Source organism: Lepisma saccharinum, chromosome 4 (assembly GCF_977018435.1).
Source record: "Lepisma saccharinum chromosome 4, izLepSacc3.1, whole genome shotgun sequence".
Taxonomy (NCBI): Eukaryota; Metazoa; Arthropoda; class Insecta; order Zygentoma; family Lepismatidae; genus Lepisma; species Lepisma saccharinum.
Genome location: NC_139232.1, coordinates 41072949 through 41097080, shown reverse-complemented (window position 1 = coordinate 41097080; position 24132 = coordinate 41072949).

Sequence of the window (24132 nt, the reverse complement as noted above, 5' to 3'; positions counted from 1 at the left end):
ATTTTCTTTATTCTTAGGCATAGCCTTGCCATTAGTTCTCTATTGAGACTGAGGTGGCGGTGTTAAAGCGCTGGCCAATGACCTCAACAATTTGTGACTTGTAACTGTTGGTTGTTCCTTAATTTATAGCGCGTACATTAATTGATCCCGGACCTATTTCTTCACGCTTCCCATAAGACTTTATTGTCCCTTTTTCTAGTACGCAGCCAATACGTTACAAAGTTCCTGGTATCAGAGCAGGTTTTATTAATTTATATACAAGAAATATCACAAATTTTTTTTCCCTTCCTCACACTACTATTTTTGGTAGTATTGGTGATACCAACATTCCGATTTATACCTTTTTCTTGTGCCATAAATTCCCTTGTTGCCATACATTGTTGGTGCTTAACAATTTTTTTTGTTAACTTTGGAGCCCCCCTTTTTTTTGAGACATTCCTTTGCAAATTTTTTTTTGTACAGATTTATACATAAGAACTTTTGTTTATTGATTCTCAATATTTTACAGTATATCTTGATGTTGCATTATTGCACTTACCTTGTATTTTGGATATTGTTGGTTCCTTTTTTTGTTTTGGCTATATTTTTTGGCACATTTTGGATATCCTCATCGAGGAACAAATATGATGTCGCTTCCCTTTCAAGGCCATTTGCCTCGGGTTGGTTCGACCTCTTTTCCCTTCCCCCTGTTAATATACAACCTTCACCTTTTTTACAGACCCCAAACTTACACACACCCAGAGAACTTTTGTTGCCTCCCGATTATTCATATATCACAAATTATATTAGATATACAACTGTTGTCGATCTTTTACAGGTATTACAACCGACCGATAGTTCGGATCCCGACCAGTTGTTCTGTTTTTTGTTGAACCTTCATAAAATTTTCAAGTTAAACCTAATAGATTTAGAATCTTTACTGTTGATGGCATTTGCGTCCACACAAGGACCTTTTCGAGACACTTGGTATGATGCTCTTCACGAGAAATTCCCATGGCCAATGTTTATACGTGTTTTGTGGTATCGCTTCGTTCCTTATTCCACAATGCAAATGTTGCTAGATAAATACCTCCTTCGTCCTCAGCGAAGTGGGGAATTTCTCTCTACTTATTTGAATGAACTTTATGAGGCTTATCACGTGTTACCTACAAATTGGCCTGAATCTAGTCTATTGGAATTCATGCTATTCAGTTTACAAGAGAGCACCCGTTTGCATTTAATGGGCTTTGATCGACCGACTTCTACCGCTAATTTTATTTGTTTATCTAGGGAGATATGGCCATTAGAGCTACGTCGGTATGAACAACTAGAGGAAAACTGTGTCTCGCATCCTATTGATTCTCAAACCCCACAACCCCTCCCAACTTTACCGGTTTTTTCTCCTCCTTCCTCCTTGTTGGATACTGTAAAGAATTCTGAAGATTTACCTTTTACGGTTGCCCCACATCACAATACTAAATTATTGCACATTGAGCCTTCGCCTGTTGATATAGAGCGATCTTTACCATCAGAAACTACAATTGTACCTCGTATAGAACATCCTTTGACAATTATTGACAAGGTTATGCCTATTATACATGCTACCTTGAATTCTACACCGAGTCGTCTTCTTGTCGACTCTGGCAGCTCTGTATCATTAATTGCGAGGGGATATTTAGCTACCTTACGTCCCATACCACCTACTCTTCAAGATAATGTACGTACGTTGCAAACTGTTAATAATCATTCTATCCACCTTAATTCACGTGTGATTTTGACGTTGAAATTACAGGGCTTGTCCTGGAAATGGACTTTTTGGATTTCCGAAACTTTACCGTTTCCCGTCATTCTTGGCTCTGATTTCTTTTCCCATTCAAAGGGTACTATTTCCTTTGATCATTTAGTGGTTTCATTTCCTTATTCTACGGACTCCATTCCGTTCGCCTCTTCTGCACCTCTGGTCGAGAAACAAGATCAGGTACGCCTAGTTGACAAAGTTGATTGCTCTCCAGGTAATAACTTGTCGACCAACATTACCAGTTTATTACGGGAATACAGTGATGTTGTGACAGAACGTGTGGGTACTTGTACACTGGAACCTGTTTCAATTCCCTTAATCACTAATGTTCCTTTTCGCTCTAAACCATTTCAGTTAAACACTTCCCAAACAAACATTTTACGCCAACAAATCCAGGAGTTGTTAGACCAGGACATCATAGAGGAATGCGCCTCTCCTTACGCATCCCCGTGTTTCCTCGTTGATAAGAAGGACGGCGGTCATCGCCTTGTCTGTAGTTACAAGCATCTTAATCGTCTTATTGCTTATGACAATTTCCCGCAAAGCCGTATAGATTTGATTTTTCAACACTTACAAGCTGCTAAAGTATTTTCTTGCTTAGATCTTTGCAAAAGTTTCCACCAACTAAGGCTAGATGAACCTAGCAAGGACTTAACGGCCTTTGTCACCCCATTCGGTCAATACCGGTATACTAGGGTTCCCTTTGGTATCAATCTTGGAACACAATTACTGACTCGTGCGTTGGACAAAATTTTGGGACCCTTTAAATTCAAATTCCTTGTGACATATGCTGATGATGTTTTGATCTTTAGCCCAGATGAAAAGACTCATTTGATTCATCTTAAATTGGTTTTGCAGGCCTTTCTCGAGGCCGGACTCACTGTAAACCCCGTAAAATCTAAGTGGATGCAAACCGAAGTTAAATACTAAGGATATATTTTACGTGAGGGGCAACTTGTCCTAGACCCCGACCGTATTTCCGCCATTCAAGATATGCCCTCTCCTAGAAATGTCAAAGCCGTTCAACGTGTTTTGGGACTATTGGGATATTATTCGCGTTTTATTCCATCCTATTCGGACCTTACCTCCTTGCTAACTGATAAAAAGAAAAAGGGTCTTCCCTTCACGTGGTCTGACGAAGATCAACAACAATTTCATAATCTCAAAAAGGTTTTTCTCAAACATACCGTCTTAGCTTTGCCTGATTTTTCAAAGGAATTTGTTTTGCAATGCGATGCTTCAGGATTGGCTCTCGGGGCTACCCTGAACCAACGTATGCCAGATGGGTCATTGCGTCCTATTGCCTTTGCCTCTCGCAAACGAACAGATATAGAACGCCGACAATCCATATACGAGGCTGAATGCTGTGCCATTGTTTATGGATTCAAAAAGTTTGAAACATATTTAACCGAGAAGCACTTCACTCTTCAGACGGACAACCAAGCACTTTCTTGGCTTTTACGCCATCCTGAGCAATACGGCAAATTTGGTCGTTGGTTGCTCTACTTGTCACGTTTTTCTTACTCTGTTGAGCACATTGCTTCTCGATTGAATCCCGTTGCGGATTGTTTGTCGAGAATGTATTCACCTGAGGAATTCCAGGTCTCTCCTCAACCTATTACCTCTCTTGCCTGTGCTGCTCCAAAATTTCAAATTATCCCTTTTAGTAAATCTGATATCCTTGACCATCAGCACAAAGACTCAGTTTTATTTCCAATCATTCAGAAATTACAAACGGGTAAATCCTATAAACATTATGCTCTTTATAACGACTTACTTGTCTGGCAACCTCCACGTTCTAAATCCTCATTGGTTGTCGTTCCGCATACTTTGCAACATCTTATCTGTCGTTACTATCACGATACCCCCGTGGGAGGCTCCCACTTAGGTGTTCAAAAGTGTACTAAGAAAATAATGACTATATTTTGGTGGCCATCATGTATTCAAGATATCAAGACATATGTTAAGTCTTGCGATACGTGTCAAAAAGCCAAATTAGCCATACGTAAACCTCCTGGTTTTTTGTCATCCGAGATCATCAAACATCCTTGGCGACGACTGTATATTGACCTGGTTGGTCCCTTGGTACGTTCATCCAAAGGGCATACATATATCATGGTGGTTGTTGATGCATTTTCTAAGTGGGTTTCCCTTTATCCTCTTCGGGGACCCACATCTAATCACATAGTAGAAAAACTTCGGTCCTTGTTTCTGGTGTTTGGAGCGCCGTGTGAATTGGTATCTGACAATGCATCATATTTTCGATCTCGCTATTTCAATTCCTTTTTATTTGAGTCTCGAGTCAAACATATCTATACCAGCGCATACTATCCTAATCCTTCCCTGGCAGAACGTTTTATCCGTAATCTCAAGGCCTCCCTGATTGCCTATCATTCGGAGGATCACACCAAATGGGACGTTCATTTGAACGCAATTTCGTTTGCCTTCAATACTGCAGTCCAGGATAGTATACAAACCACCCCAGCACAGATTCTGTTTGGACGGGACATCGATGGACCCATGAACTTCTTTTGCGAATTTAAATCGGATTCCGAATTGGCTGGTCCTCCTTCCGCGGATCGTGCAAAATGTTGGGCGCAAGCCTTCCGTCATTTACAAAAAGCATGGTTGACAAGAGGTAATAGATATGACTCTAAAAGGCAACCTTCCTCCTTTAAGATTGGAGACTTAGTTCTCTATAAAACCTTTCCCCAAAGTAATGCCTTTCAGAAGGTCACTGCTAAGCTCCAGCAACGTTGGGCAGGTCCTGCTAAGGTTTTTAAGGTTTTGGGTCCAGTCACGGTTCTTTTGGTCGATCCGGAAACAGAAGTTTTCCTCCGGAAAGTCCACATTTCTCATATCAAACCCTACTATCTTCGAGAAGAATCCTCTTTAGAGGTGGATTTATCCGACACTCATATGGCTTCACTTCTGCACCCCACCCGGGATCAAAACCCTCAGCGTTCTTCACGTTCTTTCCAATCCTTTTTTTGCCATATTTTGTCGTCAATTAGGACATTCTGATTCCCACTATCGACGTCGCCCTCCTTCTACTCGTTCTGCGTCTCATGCACCTGTTCCTCGCAGATAATGCAGATTCTTGTTTGTATTTGACTCAGGTTTGAACTTTTCATTGTATATTTTGTATTAGAATTATAAGAATTATTGAAGAGGTGTTTCTTATGTACAAATGAATTGCTGTGTGCACTTTTTTCAATGAGTACTATATTCACATTCTTAATATTATGTATATTTTTTTTTATTTTGTATGTAATATTCTTGGGCCTTTTTGCCTCTCATTTCATATCAAGTTGAATCATCAAATCCTTGACGTTCATATGTTACAGTATATCATCTCCTGTACTATTTTGCTATATATATATATGACGGATGTTTGCTTATATCTTTAACAAATTCAATATTGTAATTGATGCTCCTAATTCTTATTTTTTATTGCCCTCCCTTAGGTTTCCTCGCCCCTTTCCTATCCCTTTTTTATCTTCCTTTTCTTCTTCTCGTCTAATTCTTTTTTTTGTTTATTTTTCATGTTTTCCGAGGGAACTTATGTGTTGAGTGTGCCACCCTGGAAATCATCGTTTTGTGCGTCAACCAATGCAAAAATAAATAAAGCCAACATATTGTTATTTAGGACTACCCATTGGATAGTGCATCGTTTCTGGTATTATTTCTCAGAATTCTTTCGCCACACAATGTTATATGGACATCTCTTATGTACCTGGTATCTTTACTGTCACTGCATGATCAAACTAGTGTTCGAATTTATGTAAATGTTCCCCCTTTTTTTTTCTTCCACATAATGTTTATACCCATTGTACGAGGGTAATCAAATTTGTCATATTAACATTTTACCTCATGGAGTCATTTCGATTGCAATCAATTCTTTTCATGCTTCATTTTTCATGATTATCACGGTATCCTATTTACTATGTACATTAATTGGTGTGTGTAACTTGTTTACCAATCTGTGTCCAGTCAAGATATTATTATATTCTAGTCTTAACATATTGTTAGTGTGTGCTTATATATATATATATATATATATATATATATATCTTTATTGGTACTTGTTTGTCTACAGTCACATATTTATGGTTCTTTTATATAGACTATTACTTGTATAGGTGTAGATACGATGCTCCCAGCAGGTGTTATTGAATGTTGCTATAATCCAGGTGCCCTTTACTTAAATTTTGCATATTCTAATTGTTCTATAATCGGCATATATTTCTTCTTTTGCTACGTGGGGGAGTTTGTGACGTTTTTCCTACGCTTTGCGTACAAAAAAGTATTACGTAATAATTCCGCGTGGAAAAACGTCACACTTCCTCATTCTTCGTACGCCTTGCGTCTCGCTTGTCTTTGTTGATTATATTAGCCCCCGCTAGAGGTCCCCACTGACCTCTCGCTCGGCGCTCGCTTCTCGTGCACACACACAAAAAAAACATCAGCAGTATTCAGTTCCGACTTGGCAGACCTACGCGAAAGTTGTCAGCGTGACTTGGCTGACGAGGGGAAGAGGGGCAGAGAGTATGGTGCTGGTTTAAGTGTGCAAGTCGTCTCGCGGGCGAGACTTTAACTTTATTCTGGTTGTGTTTGCACGCTCCGTTATTGTTACTCTTTATGAAGTCCGGCACGTCAACGCGAGATAGAACTCCTTTTGGACGGATCTCATACGCTTGCAAGGAAGTTGCATTTGATTGGAATGAGAAGTTTAATGAGGCCCTGTTGGATTTCGTCACTTTCCCGCAACGTGGACACGTATCCAGAGCTATAGCCGAGGGACGGATTTGATTAACGTTTCCAGACGTTACCCCAATATTCAGATACCAGAACGTGAAGGAAGGCAGAGTTCTGTTTGACTGACCCCCCCCCCCCTTGCAGTGTTGAGTTGGAGGTTGGAACATTTTGGAAGAGATTAATGGAGGTATGTACAGTGTCGATACGTTCTCTTAGTTCTGCGAAGTCCAAGTCGTGAAACTGGGTTGGAATCCCGTTTCTTTATTACGATTGAGTCAAAAACTTAAAAGCGTAAACGAAGGAAGAACGGGTGACGAAAGTTTAAACTATTCTTAATTGCAACTAACACATGTGGGCTAATTAATGTGACACCACTATTGGAATATATTGTGGTACAATAATGAAAATGATGGAACTTGCGACGTTCGCGTAACAATTGAAATTTAGCGAGGCGTACGAATGATAATTCCTGTCCATCGTCGCGAATCTTTAAATGTTGGAATAATTAATATTAGGGTGGTACAACATTAAATTAGATTAGTGGGAGCATCAAATGTAAAAAAGGGGAGAATTGTATAAATTATTGTGACAAAAGCATAACAGACCTAAGTGAGTCATTCGTTAATTAATTGTAAATATTCGGTTTGATGTCCAAGTGGATTTTACAATGTGTATAAAGAAAGGGATTTAATCGTGATTGTAATTCATGTTGCTCTTAACGTCTAAATTTGTAATACGTATTCTTGATACATTAAATGACGGGTGGTAAATTGTAAGAAAGGTTTGTTAAAGTTTCAATTGGAGAGATTTTCTAAATGCAATTAAATTGGGTTTGTTCACGATGAAATGTTTCTCACATTGTTGATGATTGAGATATTGATCGTTTCTTGTTCGAAATTGAATCTAATAAATTTTTGACTCAAGTCTTTAAAATCTGAATATTGTTCTATACATTTTTGTTGACGAACCTTCCACATAAGAAAGTGAAGCTGCGAAGTTGTTATTGGTAAGAAAGGAAGTTACGAACTTCATCGAGTAGGATTGATCCTGCATTTTTTTCTTATGAATAGTTAGCGTGTATTTTTTGTATTGCAGGATATTTTGGAAGAATTGTCAAACCTGAGTGAAATGTTCCACGATATTTTGTGAATGCCATTGCCTGTTAGTTATTTTGATTGATTTAAAGGTGGGGACCAGTACCGAGAATTATATTTTCTTTATTCTTAGGCATAGCCTTGCCATTGGTTCTCTATTGAGACTGAGGTGGCGGTGTTAAAGCGCTGGCCAATGACCTCAACAATTTGTGACTTGTAACTGTTGGTTGTTCCTTAATTTATAGCGCGTACATTAATTGATCCCGGACCTATTTCTTCACGCTTCCCATAAGGCTTTATTGTCCCTTTTTCTAGTACGTAGCCAATACGTTACAAACGAAAGTAGTGAAAATTTCTGGACACTGAGCGTTACATTGGATACCAGCGGCGCTGTAATCAACAAATTCGCTCTTAGATTTTTCTTCTTGAATATCTGCAAATTTGTGATCTATGGGAATGCACGGCAAATTAAAATCTGAAAAATCAACGAATGATTCTCATATTATATATTTGAAATTGCTGTGATCGTTTGGTACAATCGTAGGTTTTGAATTAGCTGGAACATTGATAGATCTTTCATTGATACGTGTGTTAAGCACAATATTTGTGCTAGAAACCAATTTCTTTTTGTTAGAATTGTTATATACTCTCTTCTTGCAGGCTGTTAAGAAATGATTTTTCTTTTTACAATATCTGCAAGTAGCTCCGAAAGCTGGACATTTTTCATTAGGATGAAAATAATTACAATTATCACACGGTTTACCAGAATCATTGTTTGATTTGTTACTAATATTCCTTGTATCAGTTCTATTTTGTCTGATGTTCATTCGAAGATTGCCCTTGTATCTGTTTTGGATTTGCGAAGTGAATTCAGTCGGAGTTTCAGAATGTTCCACAGCATTCTTTGAGTGACTTTGGTTAACAATTCGCTCATTTAATTCTAGCTCGCTGAGATACATGGCCGTATCTATTGCCTTTTTCAAGGTCAAATCAAGATCTGATAACAGTCTATTTCTAACGCGCACACTTCTCATACCAAGAATAAATACGTCGCTACACATTGAATCAATGAGATCACCAAAATCACATTTTGAGGCTTGCTCTTTGATTTGCACAATGAAATCAGGAATGCTTTGATTATCTTTCTGTTTAATAAGAAAAAACCTATGCCTTTCAAGTACGAGATTCTTCTTGGGCTCATAATGGCGGATCAATGTTTGTTGAATTTGAGCAAGACTGAGCTCTGAAATTGATTTAGGTTGTATGAGATTGTATAAATCAGCATACGTTCTGTGCCCTATTGCTGCTAATATAACATGTTTAGCCTTATCATCGGGAATGTCTGAAGCTTTGCAGAAATGCTCGAATCTATCGAAGTATTGTTTAATACTTTCCTGCTCCCTGCAGAATTCAGAAAATTGTGACAAAGTTTGCATTGTGTATAGAGATTCTTACCTCCAACAGACAGCTTGAAGAACAATCGCAAGAAATATGTAAAATTAATAGAAGTAAGTATCAAATGAAGTTTCCAAGATCCTCGTCGCCATTGTTGAGTTTCGGGTTCTTTCAGTTCTTCGGTGATCCAGGAAATGGAGTTAAGAATAATACAGAAGTTCCAGCACAAACAAAAGTGTATAATTCACGAACACAATAACAGAATCAGTAAATGGTACAAAAACAAGAAGTCTCGTCACGCAGGACGGCTATGATTTTGAAGCATACATGACAGCAGCTAAACACAGACTGATAACAAACAACATTTAATAACCAGGTCTGGCGTTCACTGCTGATGCAGACCAAGTTCGGTGTGTATGTTCAATTGGTATACGACAGGTGCTCTTTACTGTGATTGTCCTTTCATCAATTTCATCATATCATCACTCGTTCTCATCTTCGCGATTAGCCAAAAGTGGCTGAAAACGGAGTAAAATAAACCAAATCATTGAATCAATCAATTTCATTAGTATATCGTCGTTACGGGGTGGATTTATATCAGAGAATATTATATTATTATTTCTCTGTGTTTATATGCACTAAGTAAGGTCAAAACAAGCATAATATACACTATAAATTTTAAAAGCGTGTTCCAAAAATGATGTTATTATTATCTATATATATTTTTTACATTTTCAATTAGTTGCTTTGATTTAGTGACAGTAGAACAAGAGAAATTGAACCCTCCCCTCTCCAGCTTCCCAATGGTTGTCGTCAGCACTGGCCACCGCGGCCAGACCTCCCATCTTCCAAGCCCTGCCCTTCTCAAGTTTTCTGTCCTTTCCGTTTCTTTGTGAATGCAGCAGTGGTAGGTAATCCCTCTAACGAAGACAGAAGCAGCAAATGAGAATCTATTTGTTTTGTTCATTTCTTGTTATAAGAGAAACATGATCTGCAAACGACAGAAAAATGGTGTCAACAAAATTTGATTTATTGGAGCATTTTTATCAGAATACACACAAAATCCACACAAGTTTCTACTACACACAAAATTACACACAAGTTTCTACTACACACAAAATTATGCACAAGTTTCTACTACACACAAAATTACACACAAGCACCGAAAATACACTCATTTCGTGTAATTACACACACATTGGCAACGCTGAACCAAACCCAAAACTACAGACGTTCGTGAAAAACTTCTGTGTCAGTCCAAGACATAAGTGTTGCCATAATATAAGGGCACAATTTCCCTTTCCAAGGGGCAAAATTTCTCTTTTTGTACAAATTTTTCCCTTCACCTAAGCAAATTATATAATAATAATAATAATTAGTAGTAGTAGCATACACCAATGGTCGTATCCTTGTAGGTTTAATGTTGAAATAATAAGAATATTGAAACGCAAGGAATTACATAGGCGTAAAAGACATATTTCTAATTATCATAATGAATGGCTTATTCAGTTACGAAGAGAATCTAAGAAGTTAATAAACTTAACCTACAAAAACTATGTAAACAATGTGCAAAATGAAATTCGAAATGATTCAAAACAATTTTGGCAATATATCAAAACTAAGAAGCAACCTCAATTAAAACCGTCTACTATTACATATCAACAGACTACACTAACGTCTAATCAGGATATTGCAGATGGATTTGCAAGGTTCTTTAGCAGTGTTTATGGTAAGGTAACTCCAACATATGATATTCCTTCAGGCGGAACTTTGGGTGTTTCTCACTGTTTAAATATAAATACTATAACTTCAAGGGATTATATGAAAGCATTGAAAAAACTGAAATCTAAGAAATCAAGTGGTCCAGATGAAATGCCGACCCTCTTCGACTCCCACTATGTTATATCTATAATCTAATTTTATCGACACAAACCGTTCCTGATCAATGGAAAATTAGTAAAATTACGCCTGTCTTTTAAAGAAGGAAATATTAATAACATTGAAAATTATAGACCTATTGCGTTAATCTCAACCCCAGCGAAGATATTTGAACAGATCCTGTATAGTAAAATTTTATTTCATTTTCAGCCTTATATCTCTGATGTTCAACATGGTTTTTATCCAAAAAGATCCACTTTCACTAATTTAATGTATTTTACTCAATATATTTCGGATTTTTTTTAATGAAAACATTCAGGTAGACGTTATATACGCGTACACTGATTTCATTAAGGCATTTGATAAGATTGATCATACGTTATTATTAAGTAAACTTTCTTCATTTGGTTTCTCTGATGTTTTATTAAAAATAAGTATCTCTTATTTGAAAAACAGAAAAGAGAAAGTGGTTTATGACTATGCTACATCGACAGTATATACAGCATATTCAGGTGTCCCTCAGGGATCATATCTTGGTCCCCTTCTTTTTGCGTTATACATAAATGATCTTCCATCTGTTATAAAGTTTTCACGCTCCTTATTGTATGCAGATGATTTAAAATTTTTAAAGGCATTATACTTCCAGAAGATGCTATCTTATTACAAAAAGATATAGATGCTTGTTATCAATGGAGCGTTCAGAATAAATTATATTTTAATATTAGTAAATGCTCAACAATAACGTTTACAAATAAAACAAAAGCCGTACTTCCTAATTATATTCTTAATGGAAGTGTACTTACACGCGTAGATGTAATCAATGATTTAGGATTAATATTGGATAAGAATTTAAACTATAAACATCATTAGTCTTGCATCTGCTCGGATTCATATAAACGTCTTGGATTTATAATTAGGTCAACTAAAGATTTTAAGAATACTCAGGTTTTAATGAACGTACAGTGAGTCACATAATTATTCCGACACACAATAAATTTCTAACGTTTAAGAGCGGGAAGGGAGTGAAATCTGTGTACAGCGTTGTAGTTGATTTTCGTTTAAAAAATGTCATGTTTAGCACAAAATTGGACGATAAAAAGTTAAAAAACGAACATCAGCAACAATATAACGAAGGATGAATCCCTACCGTTGCAAAAATAGTGCCAGAAAATTATTCGGACACATAGTAAATGTCAATGCAAGTTTGCGATACAGTGACAATTTCGATTTACGGATTGATTGATGTATGTATACTCTGTTCATATATATTAACTCTGGCTTCCTGTAGGTTTCTATAGCAATTACGATCGCGTTTTGTTTAACAAAGTTGTGATCTAACTAACTAACTAACTCTCTAGCCTTCTTAAACCCGAAGGTTCATGGCTGCAGTAACACAGGCCTTCCATCTTTCCCTATCTTGAGCAAGATCTATATACTCTTTTCCATCCCTACAGATTTTCCTTAGGTCCATCTCAACGTTGTCCCTCCATCTTCGTCTTGGCCTTCCTACAGGTCTCTTACCATCAGGTTTCCCAACAAGAATCCTGTAAACTCCTCTTTCCTCTCCCATGCGTGCCACATGGCCTGCCCACCTAAGTCTTCTTGATTTAATTATTCTAATAATATCTGGACATGAATACAAATTATGTAGTTCTAAATTATGTAACCTTCTCCACTCACCTGTCTCCTCATCCCTTTTAGGTCCAAAGATTTTCCTAAGGATCTTATTTTCAAATACTCTCAATTTATGTTCCTCTTTCAATGTAAGGGACCAAGTTTCACATCGATATAATACTACAGGCAAAATTACTGTTTTACTTTTAGTTTCTTAGATATTAAACGAGAAGACAAAAGTTTATGAAGAGAGAAGTAAAATGCATTTCCTGAATTAAGCCTACTTTTTATTTCCTCTTTAATATAATTTTCATTTGTTAATATTACTCCTAAGTATTTGAATTTGGAAACTGGTTCAAACGAGTTGTTACCAATAATTAGATTTTGATTATTACCTACAACTTGGTTTCGGCTTGTAAGCATATATTTAGTTTTCTCTTTGTTAACTTCCAAACCTATCTCTTTAGCCGTTTTGAAAAATATTTTAGCATTATTCTTAATTGAATTCACATCATCCCCCAGTAAGTCTACATCATCTGCATATGCTAACAACTGAGTCACACCATTTAATTTTAGTTCTTCGTTAGTTTCTTTTACCTTCCTAACAGCATATTCTAAAGCAAAATTAAAGAGCAATGGAGATAATGCATCTCCTTGTTTTAACCCATCATGAATTGTAAATTTGTCAGACATATTAATACCCACACGAATTTTACTTTCTGTTTCACTGGTGCATATTTTTATCATACTAACAAGCTTCTTAGGTATTCCAAACTCTACTAATATATTATATAATTTATCTCTTTTGACCGAATCATATGCTTTTTTGAAATCAATGAATAGCTGATGGACATTTTGATTATATTCCCACTTTTTTTCAAGTGTCTGTCTGATGTGCAAAATTTGATCTGTAGTTGATCTGTTACGTTTAAATCCACATTGCTAATCACCTATAATTTCATTAGCATATGGGGTTAGTCTTGTTAAAATAATGTTAGATAATATTTTATATGTTGTTGAGAGTAGAGAAATTCCACGGTAATTATTGCAGTTCATTTTATCACCTTTTTTAAACACAGGAACAATTATGGATTCTTTCCACTGCTGAGGGATTTCTTCTTTATTCCATATTAAACAAATTAATTTCTGGATTTGACATATTAATGAATTTCCACCATATTTAATTAACTCAGCTGATATTAAATCAATGCCAGGTGCTTTGTTATTCTTTAGCCTTTTAATAGCATCTTTAACTTCAGTCAAGTTAGGTTCTGGAACTAAAGGTTCTGCTGTGTGTACTTTATTTACTTCTGATTTATCTCCTACATGGACATTTAAAAGGTCATTGAAGTAGTTCTTCCATCTATTTAGAATATCGCTTGGGTCAGCTAGAAAATCACCGTCTTTATCTTTTATCAAGTTTACTTTAGGTGGCCACCCCTTTCTAAACTCATTTACACCTTTATATAAATCTCTGATATTTTTATTTTTGCTGTTTGCTTCAATTTCGTTAATTTTGCTTTTCAAGTAATCTCTTTTTTTACTTCTAAACGTGCGGTTAACTTCTCGCTTTATTCTATTATAATTGTTTAGATTTGTATCATCAGAGTTATTTAACCACCTAAGTCTAGCCTGATTTCTTATTTCTATTAGATTATGACATTTATTATCAAACCATGGCTTACTTTTTCTCGGTTTATGGTATCCTATACTTTTTATAGCTGCTGATTCTATTGCATTACGTATGTGCTCCCAATTCTTATTTATGTCTGTTTCATTTATATTTTCATCATCATTTAAATCCTGCAAAATATCAAATCTATTTGACAGTTTAATTTGGTAATCTTTCTTAATTCTTTCATCAGTAAACTTTTCTGTATCAAATTTTATAACTTTTAGATTTTGTTGCTTACGATTTAACACTGAGAGTATTTATCTTAATTTAGCAATTACTAAATGATGGTCACTGGCAGAGTCCGCACCTCTATGTGTACGAACGTCAATTATACTAGTATGTCTTCTCTTATCAATGAGAATATGATATATCTGATTATGAGTTTTACCATCTGGAGAAGACAAAGAGTAGAGAGGCAGCACTTCGTTCCTACGCGTCAGCAAAAATTCGATGCGACTGGTGTTATGTTACATCCGGTGTAGCGGGGTACGAGCTGTTTTATTGTTGAGTCAGCAGAACGTGTCTGATCACGTTGAAGACATCGGAAGCGGTGGGGGGGAGGGGGTCAATGGATTTGTCACGTTGTTTCTTGATGTATGCTAACCTAACACGTGCGTATGTTTGTGTGTGTGTGGAGGAAATGCGCGCGCAACCATTGCGTATGATTCAAAGACATGAAGAAATGATTTAAAGATGGCGCCGAAGGTGCTTTACCCCGAAAGCTTAGCGGCTAAGGTTATTGCTCTGTAAAACAAGAGGCGTCGAGGGTTCGATTCCTGGTAGAGTCAATATTGATTGATTGATAGATTGAGTTAGTTTTTTAAAGTCCGTTTTATGCACGGCAAAACTAATCAGGATTGGAGCTACAGTTGTAAAGTGGTGATTCGGACCACTATGTGCCTCCACCGAGTATCGAACCTGGGACTCCTTGATTACAAGGCGACGATGTCAATATTGAATGGTCTCGATTAGCCTGTGTGTAAATAAAGGCAACAAAATGGTTGAGTTCGAAAATCGAGTTGGGTTAGTGGTTAATGTTGTCACCTGGCAATGAAGAGGTCGCGGGTTCGATTCTCTAGGTAGTTAAATTAGGCCAATTGTTTAGTCCCGCCATTATAGGTCCCCGATTAGTCCATCTGTGCATAAATAGTGTTTGAATAAAATCAATATGGCGGCCTTTTGTTAGTGGTTATTGTTGTCGCCTGGTAATGAAGAGGTCGCGGGTTCGATTTTCTAGGTAGTTAAATGAGGCCAATTGTTTTGTCCCGCCATTATAGGTCCCGATTAGTCCATCTGTGCATAAATAGTATTTGAATAAAATCAATATGGCGGCCGCGTTTTCTGTTTAGCGGCGGCGGCGGCGACCGGGCGCGGCGCGGCGCGGGGGGTGTTCTTATTCCGCGAGATGTTTTAACCAAGTGGTTGAGGGTTCGATTCCCAATGTTGGTGAAAATTGGATATTCAATTATATTTGTTTAAAAGTTCCGATTAGCTTTTTGTGCACAAAGAGAAAATGAACTAATTGGAAATAGGATGTTTATGCTGTAATGAAAAGGTCCCCGGGTTCGATTCACAATGTCAAATTGGCTGATAATGATGTTGTTTTTAAAATAAAAAAAAGAAGTGTGAATATATTAGAATCTGTTGTTTTGCCGTGTGGGGCCCCAGTAACGATTAGCTTAAATGCATAAAGAGTAGGTAAAATAAGCAAGATTGCCGTCACTATTGTTTTGTGATCAAAGAGGAGTCACAGGTTCGATTCAATCAAAGGAGGCAACATTCTATGTTTCAATTCCATGTAAAAGTCTAAAGTTATGTTTCGATTAACCTCAATGCATAAAGGGGAATTAAACAAAAACAAGCAAAATGACGACAGATGTGATAAAAGAAAAATTGAATTAGTTTTTTATAGTGACAAGAAACAATAGCGAATCACTGTTAGAAATAGAATGAAAATAAAGATACTTGCCTTTGCGTGTCCAGCGCTGTGCAGAAAAGCTCTCATGCTTTATCTCCGACAAGTCCACAATACACATTTTTTTTATTGTATAGTTAATGATTAATGTTGTTATTAACACAGATTCTTACCAGTGTGAAGAAAAGCTTTCATGCTTTATCTTCGACAAGTCCACAATACACATTTTTTCATTATATAGTTAATTATTAATGTTGTTATTAACACCGATTTTTACCAGTGTGAAGAAAAGCTCTCATGCTTTATCTTCGACAAGTCCACAATACACATTTTTTCATTATATAGTTAATTATTAATGTTGTTATTAACGATTGTTACCAGTAAAAATATAAATCATGAGGATTTTTAAAGGGGTGATAAGTGAAAAAAAGCCAAGACATATATTTTATCCCTGTTTATTACAAATATTTACAAAATTCAAAAGAGCCGCACACACACACACACATACATATGTAAAAAGTTTATATTGTGTCACCAGTTTATCAGCATGTTATTTAACAAGTTTTTATTCTTCAAGTTTGTTCACTCACCCACATAAGGAATTGTGTCACTATCATATCCATTTTCTGCTGCAACCACTGAATTAAAATGTTTCACTATTTTTTCCACAAGCATGTTCTCGCAAAAAACAAACACTTCTTTGGAAAGTCTTTTTCCGTCGATGTTTTGTATAGACAAAGGCTCAGGTTTTGTACATCCATGTAGATGGGAAAGCACAAACTTCTCCTTATTACATGCATGGACAGGGGAAATATCTGTGCAACCGAAACATTGTTCGCGAAGGTCGAGAATGCAAGATTCCACACAGTTTCCAAAATATGATTTCAGATACGGCGACACTGTTTCACACATAACTTTCGCATGCTCGATGCACACAAATATCTTCATAAAGTTCCGCCACGAACTTTCTGCGATGAACACTATCTCCAGGGAACCGTAAGCTGGTTTCTTCCTTATAATGATCTGACGGCGATTGTACAGTGTGGTTATCAGCAATTCATGTTGCTCACTTAGTGGGTAGGAAACACGAGGCTGCTCACCTGGAATAGCGATGCAATTGTTGATTACTGGAAACAATTCCTGAAGAGCGTGCCACTCCTGCAACTGTAGTTCAACACCGGCCGCCCCGCTTCTGTGTAGCCTGACCACAGGTTGGAAATCCAGATGAGAGGAAAGTCCGATTGAGATAACCTTTGTTTTCGAAGCATTCAAATAGTAGACGTGATCAAATAATATCGACTGGCGTATAAGACTAGTTACTTGTTTTTGTTCTTCAGGTAAATGCTGATCGCTCTCTTTCTGAAGAACCCCCTTGAAATTAGTGTACGGTTGAAATCTTTTTTTCAGCGGCATCGAAATAGAGGATTCCATGACTAAGAACTGCGAGATACTGCATGTCGCAGCGTGCAGATATACATTTGAAGAAATGCGTGGGTGTGTTTTTGAGACGCATGCGCGCGTAGCAAACCAAGCATGTGCTGGACAAAAAAGGTGGAGGGGGCGGGGCGTTACAAAGATCAATGGTGAGAGAAAAATCAGCAGAATATCATAAACGTCATATTGAGGAAATATTGAATAACAAATATTAATTAATTTAATTAAAGCATCAACCGCATTGTCGATCTGAAATTAGGTTTATAGACAGGGGGCAAAATGGAAAATATCGACGATGTTCTAGTATTGGATTGTTTCTGTATTTCCATCGGTATAATCCTCCACCACATTTGAAGCATACTGTTTTATCCTCTTTTTGAATGTAAAATAATCCTGTTTAGGACAGAGCTTCTACAAACGGGAATTCTTTTGATTGCCAGTTTCTGAAAGAGGACAATCTAGCATTGAAAGATCCCATCTCTGGATATTGCGTCATTGTTCTGTAAAGACACAAAACAAGGTAAATATTATAAGTAAGCTGTTGTAAACTGTAACGCTACAAAATTATTAATATACTATTAGGACTATATGTAACTTGTATAAAATTTCAAACAGTATTTACTGTCAATATTTTCTAGTATACGTACCGAGTATTATAAATTTAATTTACGAGTCAGCAAATAACTTGTTATAATATTGTAGTTTTTTATCGGTACTGGGAATAAAATTTGAAATTTATGCATGGGTTTACCAGAGGCTCTATGGAATAAATACAGAAAACAGTAATGCCCACAGTACACGGACCCGTAACTTTGTATCTGATGAGTGTTGTACGTATAGAATTTAGAGTTACTTTCCAAAAATCGCAAATGGTTATGCACATGTGGAGGTTTTCCGTAACTATCAAAAAATTCCCCCCGGGAGTTACTGTCTATGTAAATTGCTACCCAGTGCTTCCCGGGGCTATCTTTGGGGTCTGTATTTACAATCAACGCTGCTGGTAGTTCCACATGTACAGGTAATTCATTAGCTGTGAAAACCCCAACATGATGCTTGTCAAAGGCTCTATTTGATATTAACCCGTGAAGCAAATTTAAAGTCGACTGCATTGCTGGACACTAAATAGTAATATTGTGCAACTCACCTTGTTATACAATTAATCCAGATGAATATCTCTTTGATTATTAACTTCCATGAGAGCGTCAAATTCAGAGTAGATAACACAAGTCACAGTAGATTCCGAAGCCGATTTGAAGTGGACTTCCAAGCTAACAGCCCCTTGCCGTTGAAGACTGCAGTGGGATATGGCACTTGCAGCTGCGTCTGGTGTTATATCGAAAACAAGTAATGCGTATCCCTGGGGGTATTCCTCACGCGATATATTGTTTCCTTCATCCATATAGTGTATCCCTGTTCCAGAGAATAATGTGATATGCTGTTATGTACTTGTTGTTTTCAAAGTCTGGTTGAAGTGGTTTGCCGGGAATTTGGACTCCATCAACATATAAAGTAAAGAAGTTGTAATTGAAATGTTGAAAATTGAATGGGTTTGTAGACAGAGTGCCGTTTAATGCATCGTTGGTAACAAACCCCACAACTAATCGTTTCGGAAGACGTCCAAGTATCACATTGTCAATTGTTTTTGAAACAATATCTTTTGGAATATTTACAGCTTTAAGTTGTACTCTTGTTAGAGGGTATTTTGCTGTATGTTTTTGCAGTATGCGATTGTGAGTAAGTTTGATGGATGAACTGACCGATACTTTTCTCACATATAGTGTAGCATCCAGAATTTCCACTTTGCCTTCACTGTCATCTAATCCCATCAAGCAGAAAGTGTTTTTCGAAGGAATCAGTTTTATTCGCATTTCCACTCCATTGATCAAAAATTTCTCTTGATTGAAAATATCAGAATGCAAGTAACCAAACATATCAAATGTTTTACTCTGTTTTGTTAGTTGGTTACGTTTTGTAAAGCCTTTGTTGTCTTCCGAAACGTTATCAAAAGCGCCTGCTGTATCCTTGTACCACAATGCACTTTGGAGATGAGATGATTTTGCAGATATGTCATAGTTCAGTGCTTTTTCAAAATAAGACCTGTATGGGTGCATGTGAGATGGAAACGAGATGAGTTTGTTATTTAAGTAGATTTGTACTTCGCTGAACATTGCATTGAAAAAATCATTGACAGGTCCAATTGTTTTATCTGTGGGTAGCAATAACTGACCATTCGCTTTTACAATTCTGGCATCTATATTCAACATTGTGTGTGCTAAATCCATATAATCATCACCATGTCCAGGTATTACAAACTCGGTGGGGGCATTATCTGCCAGAGAACTAACAGGTTTGTATCCGATGGTGTGGTGTTCTAAGATGCTTGTCTGAGTAGGTTTTACCGAGAAAATATCCAATTCACTTTTAAAACACTCACATGATTTCTCCCTAATTAGCGCCATATCTAATCAAAAATATCTGATGTTATTTGAATTTTTTTACGGTTGCGTTTGGTTGTTTTCTTGGTGTTTGTATTGGCACTGGATCTCTTCTTTCTCTGAACGGTCCTTCCAGTTCGCTGTCCCGAAGCAGAGTGATTTCTTTTGAAATGTTTATGCCCTTGATAACCTGAACCAATCATTTCCTTTAGCTTTGTTTCAGCTTTTCTTTTAAGATTTGATCTGGCATCCGAAATTCTGGATTGTAGTGACTGTTTTAGGGGTGTTTTGTCTACAACATCACCTAACACATTTACCCCTGTTTTTAACATTTCTCTCCCTACAGCTTTCGCTCCTTTCTTGATAAGAGGCAAAGCTGACTGAAAAAGTCCTCCAAGAAAACTTCCAATGCCATGTCCTTTTTGATAGGCAGCACCGTAATATATGTTACCCACACCAGATCCAGCTTGTTGATGGTAGTATTGAAAATATGGGTCATTCATAATCACAGCTTTTCACCACAACATCTACAATGAAGTTTCAAACACACTAGTCCGAAGAAGAATGGGATGTGTGCACCAGTGCTGTCCCTTAAGTCAATTTCTATTTGTTCGAAATTATGTTTCTGCACTTGGATGTAATGTGGTGAATCGAAAATTTGCACACCATCACTTCCAAAAGTATGTTCCATAGGATTAATGTTTATAATACGTAATAGAGGGGCGATAGCATCTCCCACCATATGTGATTCCACAATATCTGTGTAAATATACATCTGGGAAGGAATCTCTCTCACAACATTTGGAGGCGACCGTCCAATTTTTACTTCTGATAGATCATCGGTCGGTTTAAAACCTAATATCCGTGCCAGTTGAGGTGACAATTGTACATTTATGTTTCTCTGCTTGGTAGATATATCAACAGTCACATGTTTGTACGCAGGATGATTTCGGAGACTAAAATTTAATGTTTCAGAATATTTATTGATTTCTGCAACAATGCTGTTTATAGATGCGTAATAGCCTTCGGATATTCGAAGTTCGTTCCATTTGACATCATCCATAGATTTATATTGAATATAGTTGTTAAATCTTGTAATGTTTAGTATTGAATAAGGATAATGCACTTCTGCCAATGCCATCTCCCATTTGTTGGAGTCCAACACCACACGGTTCTGAAGCTTTGTGGTGTAATTAGTTAGAGTATTACTTGGGAAATATTTCATGGAACTGTTACTAGGCAAAGTAATGTAGAAAGCGTTTGCTTTTCTCATGATGTGTTATAAAGGTTATTTGTACCACTGATGAGAATATCTACAAAAATTTATGCCTCTCTCTCTCTCTTTTTTTGACTCCAAAAACGATGCGCTAATCCAACTGTCAAATAATCTGGAGTAACCTTTCCAATGAACTAACAACTTTTTACAGGCTCCTTTACCTTTGGTCGCAAGGATTTTATCAATTTCATGCATATCCGGTAAGCGGACCAGTTGCAACTCTTCAGTATAAAATGTTCCATCGATTTTATGTCCTTGTAGATCTTTTAATTCATACACTTGAGGATTTCTTTTCAAAATACGTTCCACCACAAATATTTCTCTTGTCCAATTTTCCATGTAACCTTTGTCAAAGCGTTTTTTGGTTTTTGTTATTCTCATTGTATCTCCTATTTTGAATGGCATCTTCAATGACAATAGTGGAGATGAATCAGATTTGAGTTTTTTGTCATACATATTGTGCCATACTTTCAAAACCTTCTCAGGAGTAACATCTGCTGGTGCCATTTTAATACTCGAGTGAATTTTATGATTATAAGCTTTCAAAAGCTTTGGGAGTACATTAACATAGCAGCTGGTTCTTTGCTTAGTAAAATACTTCCACATGCGTTCCTTTAAAGTTCTGTTGAATCTTTCAACAATACTAGCTTTAATATCAGGATTCTTTGTTGTAAAATAAATTACATTTTGTTTTTTGAGATATTCCTGCACAATACTGTTGGTAACCTCACGCCCTTTGTCAGTTTGTAATTTCAAAGGTTTTATTTTGCTTTGTTTGAAAATTTGCTGGAAAGCCATTTTTATACATACACCAGTTTTATTTTTTTACAGGGACAGCCCAAGCATGCCTACTAAAAATATCGATAACTGTGAGTATATATCTGTACCCTTTGTTGTGATTCCGCAAACTCTGCATGTCATTCAAGTCAGCCTGCCATTGGTCATCAATATTATGCACAAAATAAAAGTTTCTCGGAAATCGACGCTTTACAGGTCTATGCAAAGTGTATGCAGTTTGCTTTGTCAACCAATGTTTGATTGTTGACAATGGTATGGATTTTTTTACAGCTTTCCATAGTGTTGAAGCTGTAGAATAGGATGCTGGATGAGATGGATTGTACCAGATATTCTCTAATATTTTTTCGCTCATGGTTTGTATCTTGACCAAACTGGAACAGTACGTTTACGTTTGTGCCCTGGAAATGATGATACAAAAGAAATTGGTTCTTTTTCTTCTTCTTCTTCTGCTTCTGTTAATTCTTGTGCCTCTTCTTGGTTAGCTCCGGACAGCGGAATATGGCGTCCGGGGTTGCCAAAAACAATCTGTTGAATAAACTCCTGTCTCCGGGGGTTTCCAATATATTCTTGAGGAATATTAGATAACGCCAGAGCTCTATTGAACAGTTGCCACCCAACAGGATTGCTTGTTTTTCGTGGTCGAATTATATCCGATACTAGATCGACAATATTTGAGCCTTCAATTTTATTATTGTTAATAAAAACTGCCCCATATTTATCCCAATCAATATTATTATTATGTAAAAGACGTTCATACAACAGTTCGGCTTTTCTACGATACATGCTAGGTGTAGCAGCTAGAATTTCTTCTTTCATATCAGTCAACTTCTCAGTAGATTCTGTAATCGGTAGCGACACAGGTTCTCTTTGTTTTCGAGTAATAGACAGAAATTTTTGGAGCACAATGCTGTAACGATTCCATTTTTCATCATCCGAAAAACCTTTGAGATTCAAAATTACTTGCATATCCTGATCCAATTGCAATAAGGATGTAGACGGTGCAGACATAACAGGATGTCTTATGTTATCCATAAATTCTTGAGGTATTATAACCATTTTTTTGGCATGCTCCATGTTCAGATTTTTTTTTTCACTTAAATAAACTTGATAACACACCTCCTATTAAAGGGGCTAATAACGCAGGTAGAAATCCTCCGTGTTGCACTAGTATCTGTTTCTTCTGCTTTGTAGAGTGTCCTTTGGCAGAGAGATTACGTATCACCTTCTTGTACCGGCTCAATCTTGTTTTCTGAGGTGTTGAAAGAGGAACATTCCCTTTTAGAACATTGTAACAACACTCACAGATTGAATTAACTAAGTAAGAATCAGCAGCTTGTAATATCGCTGTGCGAAGAGCTGGTTTAGCATCCGACAAAACTTGGAGCACTTTAGCGTGTTTCACTCTTGGAGCCATGATGACAGAATAAACGACTAGTGATTATGCTTGCTTTTTTTGTAGGAATATATACATAATTGATGTCATCGTCGGGAAATATCCGCGACCGAAAACGTACTTCTTCCGGAGTGTTCTGCTTCAGATCAAACAGCAAATATCCATGGGGTTCAGCGGTGGCATTGTAATATGCATCTTTTATAAAATTTGGATTCTCCGGGTATACTTGTCTAGATAAATAATTAATTTGGGCTCTGTCTCTTGGATTTTTGAAGCATACAATATAATGACTATTTAACGATATATCTCTATTCCCTTTTCCCTGATGGAATAGATTTTGAGTGATAAAAAAAAGACTAATATCACGATGATGACACCCTTTTGTGAATAAATATGTGACTCTCTGATCGCATTCCCTCATCTGATCATCGATAATAATAAGATGAGGTCCAGAATTTGGCACAAATTGGTCAATATTAGGCATTCCTTCCCGAAATTGTACAAAACCAGGGAAATCATTGTATGCAGATTGCCATTCCCCGTAGCACACCAAAATATTGTTCAATTTTACATTTACCATTTGGGGTAAACACTGGAGAAAATGCTTCACAAAATATGTCTTTCCGCATCCTGATGGACCAGCCAATATTGCAGAGAACGGTTGTTTCCACAAGCACTCCATTTCTCAAG